This window comes from Pavona decussata, unplaced genomic scaffold, assembly GCF_977016875.1.
Source record: "Pavona decussata unplaced genomic scaffold, jaPavDecu1.1 SCAFFOLD_61, whole genome shotgun sequence".
Taxonomy (NCBI): domain Eukaryota; kingdom Metazoa; phylum Cnidaria; class Anthozoa; order Scleractinia; family Agariciidae; genus Pavona; species Pavona decussata.
In genome coordinates, this window is record NW_028145482.1 from 1,418,180 (window position 1) to 1,423,571 (window position 5,392).

Consider the following 5,392-nt stretch of genomic DNA (forward strand, 5'->3'; position numbering starts at 1 on the left):
ATAGTTGGTCACATTTCATTCTTACTTGGTATGTATGGTGCGCATGTTCTGTTTTTTCGTATTGTTCCTGTTATTGGTATTATGAATTTTTAGTGTTCCTGGTGGAGATGTTCACCAGGTGGCAAGAATAGGCAATAAAGTTTATGGGCACTCTATGTGTAGAATGACTTAAAATTATAAAAAAAAGGTTTTCCTCGGGACTATCGGCCTGATAATTGCCCCTACAATAATTTTATGTTATAAGAAAGAGCATATAATATTATAAAATAAGAAGCGACTCCGCCCAATACGGAATATATTTTCTCCCAACTAGCCGTCAATATAAAGTCGTAATGCCGTCTCAAAATCGAATTTAGTTTTTTATGGCGATACTGACATTTTGTTGGAGAGAGTAAAGGGATAAAGTACAAATCGTGCGCTGATTGAAAGAGAAATTCTTACTTAAGTTAAACTGTAGCCATGGTAATATCCGTGCGCGAAATTTTTTAGCGGGTTATTTGAATTTTTGGCTTTAATTTTTAGGTCAAAACAAAGAAAATGCAAAAATTTACAGTCCATAAAGCACCTACCATTGATGAAATAGACGAGCTAGTAGGTTTAAACATTTTACCAGCAAATTTTATTGAAAATTTGTTACCGTCGAGATATAAACAACAACATGAAAACAGTGATAAATAAACCTCACAACCAGAAGCAATAATAAAAAGAGCAACCATGCTAGTACCCAGAAACGAAAACAGAGCATTGTTATCCTAGCTTAGATGCCGTGGAGATTTAGAAATTGGAAAGAAACCAAGCGGCGAAGAATACTGTAAAAATTACAGAGTCTGACGTTCGGCGCTACGACAAGAAGTTCAAATTGACAGACCTGAGCCATAAAAGAGAACGCAGCAGAGCTCTTGAAGCAATTTTTTCTAGAGATAGGAGACATCAGAAACAGATCCTTTTGCTTTGAAAATGCCATAATTTATTGGAATTTAAGCTCATTGTTATTTACCGTGGCCGCTTTCACACTCAAGAAAGTCTTTTAAGTGAATTTCCCTTCATGGAATCTATAATCACTCTTTCTCGCTTACCTTCAGGAAAAAAGTTGTATCCGCTGTACCATGGTACATGTTCACCAAAAAAAATATTATAAGTGGTCCTTGAATAGTGTCAGAAGCTTTGTAAACTCAAATGAAAAGAAATAAACAACACCATCCAACGTCGCATGTTCATTCACAGAGGTAAAATTTTGATCTGTGCGCACCGAACCCATTTAAGTGCCGTGCTGTCATACTTACATGACAGTTTTTGAGCCAATCAGAAACCGTCATTTTGAGACGACAATATCGCAAAAAAACGTCGCCTCAGCCCAATGGGAAGAGGCGCGAAAAGTAATTTCTTTAGAATTTGCTCCATTTGCTAAGCTTATACAAGTGAAATTGAGTAGTCAAAATACTATTGGTTACGGGTCTTATGTGGCATACGTTCTTCTTTAAACGCTTCTGAGTTCTACCTGTAAGAGAATGAGACAAGATCGCCAATAAACGCTATGTTTCTGTGAAGAAGATCTGGTCCACTTGATGTAAAAGATCCCGGTAGGTAGCAGGGCACCTGTCGCTTAGCCACAGAGCTAAAATGCCCTAAAAGCCCTTGTTACAATCTTTAGTGCCTTTCGGAATTGCATTTTCTTTCATCCTATTTAATTCTTCAGAATCCTCAACAAATCGCTAAGCGGCCATTTTTGAAAATTAGTGTTCGAGCTATAATCACCTCTCGTGGAAATTGTCCACCAATCAGATCAACAGAATCTCTATAATCACCTGAGTAATTATAGTAACAGCCGATAGTCCCTGGATAGAAACACTATTGTCTAAGTAGCGCCGATGAAACCAAAACTAAAACGTGTATGCAACGACGCTTCTAGTTAGTAATATCAATTTTTCGTTTCCCTTTTTTTTATTGTAGCGGCCGTCACGTATTCCACGCGCCGTTTCCACTGAGTAATACCCATTCTTTTTTTATTTTTTATTTTTCTTTGCAAGTCGCCGTCGTGTATGCTAAAACGCGTCTTGTTATACCCATTTTTTTTTTCGTGTCGATCACCTGAATTTATGAGTTTGAAAATTTATTTAGCGTTTTTCTCACTTGCAAGTGTATACACAAATGATTGATAATCGACAGTTCAGAAAACGTTTTCACTTCGACTGGGAGTGATAGATGAAGAAAGGTTTAAAACTGAAGTTTTGTTTCGTTGTGCGCAAAAAGGTACAAGAACAATCAAACGGCTCTCTCCTTCAACATTTAAATCGTCATCGAAACATATTACATAAGAGTCATTCGGTAAGAGTAAAAACAATAGCTTTTGTCGTATTTTGAAAGTAAAAACAATAGCTTTTTTCGTATTTTGAATGGAAATTCATGAAAAGGGTTGCATCAGGTTTCAGCACTCATAGTTCGAGCGAGAACTGCTAGCGACTAAAGAAAAATTGCGAGAACGACGTGCTACTGCGTGAAATTAGTTGAATCAAGTAACGCTGATATATAGATATTTCCTTTATATGCATGGAATTCTGCTGGCAGAACACCAAAGTAGTCTATACATTGTGTCAATACTTAGTCACAACAGCCCACCACCTTCGCCTTCACCTGAAGTCTGCTGTTTCCAGACTGATCAGTTGAGCTGCACAGTATATGTACAGAAAGCGCTACAGCTCCATCATAGACCCACCCATGGCCCACGAAGCAGGCTCTACTAATCTATTTTTTCTCCACTAGATAATCTCTTCGGGCAATATGATATGCCCGACCATTATTATGAGTGTGCTGGTTTTAAGTCAGTAAATTATATTATATCAACAATTTTTAATAAACACGATATCTAAAGGCTTACCCAGATATCAATGTCACTCCTTCCTTTCGTGCCTTAGCGTAACAAGGAAAAATAGTGCCTAATAACAACGGCAAAAGCACCAACATTTTCAAACCTGAAGTGGCTTATTTGTTAAGTACGCGGCATATTTCAATTATTTTTCTGTCGGACTTTGCAGGTGCCACCTGCAGCTTCAACTCGTTCTCGGGGTCTTCGCGATACAATAAAACCCCACTAAAAGTTTCCGCTAATTCGAGCTAATTCTGCTTTACCCTGGCTCTAATTTACCCCTAATAACTCAATTTCTATTTTTAAAACGTCGGTCGGTAAATATCAAAACGTCAGAACCTAGCTGACTAAAGGGTCAAAATCTTATTGTTAACGTGATTTCTCAAAAACGTTAATAATTCACCAGGTCACTACCGTGAAGGAGGTCACTACCTTCGGTACCGTGAATGAGATTTAGAAATGTTGTGTTAATTATTGTAAAATTTTGTGAACGTCTGCTTCGAATTTCTCCAAGAATTATCAATAGTTTGAAAAGCTATATCAAACACTCAAAAGAATGTTTCCTAAATTCCAAACACCTCAAAGTTGGTTAAAAAAAACTCGGCTGCGCCTCGTTTTTCCAACCTACTTCTCGGGGTTTGGAAATCGGAGGAAACACTCTTCCTCGTGTTTGATATATTACTTCTGTAAAATTTTGGGTAAAATCCCCGCCCCAAAAGTTCTAAGCAAAAGGCTGTTATCAAACAGTCTGGCACCCGCGCCAAAAAAAAAAAAAAGCATTAAACCACGCAAGTTTACTAGTAGTTTTAACAAGATAGTCTTGAGGAATTTTTTTGCCAACTACCTTTTTTCGCTGTTTTTTAAATGCTTAGTATCTAAAAAAAATTATAACCCTTTCCTTCCATACACAGATAATGGGATTTCCACAGTTCAGAAAACGTTTCCTCGTTGCGTAGAAGTTACAGATAGAAAAAGTTGTAAAACTAACGCTCTGTTTCGTTGTGTGCGAAAAGGTATCAGAACGATCAAATGACTCTCTCCTTCAACATTTAAATCGTCATCGAAGCACTTTACTTAAAAGTCTTCAAATAAGATTAACAACGATAACTTTAGTTGTATTTTGAACGAAAATTCATGATTGGTTGCAACAGGTGTAAACGTTATACTTCGAATGCGAAATCAGTAGCGACTAAATGAAATATGTAAGAACGACATGGCACTGCGTGAAATTTGTTAAATGAAGCACGAGTCACCATAGCGTAATAATTATAGAAGTTTGTCAGGCTTTAAAATTCAATCGAATTTAAGTGTTGTGCTGTCATGCTTACATGACAGTTTTTGAGCCAATCAGAAACCGTCATTTTGAGACGACAATATCGCAAAAAAACCTCGTCTCAGCGCGATGGGAAGATCCCCCAGGATCGCCATAAAAGCTAATAATTGTTTTAAGAACATTTAATTTACGCAGGACAATTATATTTAAAACAATTATTCGCCTCAGGCTCAGTAAATATTGGTGAATATTCCCCGAGACGAAGTCGGTTTTAATATAATTGCTAAGGTGATTATGAGAGAAAATGAGGCGAATAATTGTTTTAGTATAATTACTCAGGTGATTGTCAGAGAAAAACAAGAGCACTTTGAAAAATGTCGATTTTGTTTGTTTGTTTGTTTGTCTTAAATTCGCTTTGTTGGTGAAAATCATTCTGTTAAATAAAGAAAATCTTGCGTGAATTTAACGTAATTTGTTGTTTTCATTTTAAGCCATCGACATCGATAACATTTCCACTGCAATTTACAAATGTTTTTTATTACAATTAGCAAAATTTTCATATCTTGCCTTCGAAAAGTGTCACCTCGTACTTAAATGCATCTCCTTACGGGACATTTTTCAGTAAAATAGATTTCACTCAGTGTAGGAAGTAACGGAGCCATTGTAGCCGTCAGGTAAAACACAAAGGTGTTGAACACCTGCTGTTCTATCGAAGAAGAAATGAGCTTCGGTTTGCAAAGGCGCGAAAATTTAATTTCTTTAGAATTTGCTCCATGTGCTAAGCTTATACAAGTGAAATTGAGTTGTCGAAATACTATTGGTTACGGGTCTTATGTGGCAAACGTTCTTCTGTAAAAGCCTCTGAGTTCTACCTGTAAGAGAATGAGTCAAGATCACCAATAAACGCTATGTTTCTGTGAAGAAGATCTGGTCCACTTGATGTAAAAAAATCCCGGTAGGTAGCAGGGCACCTCTCGCTTAGCCACAGAGCGAAAATGCCTTAAAAGCCCCTGTTACAATCTTTAGTGCCTTTCGGAATTGCATTTCCTTTTATCCTATTTAATTCTTCAGAATCTTCAACAAATCGCTAAGCGGCCATTTTTGAAAATTAGTGCTCGAGCTATAATCACCTCTCGCGGCAATCCTTGACCAATCAGATCAACAGAATCTCTATAATCACCTGAGTAATTATACTAACAGCCGATAGTCCCTGGATAGAAACACTATTGTTTAAGTATGAGACTTGGTGATATGTG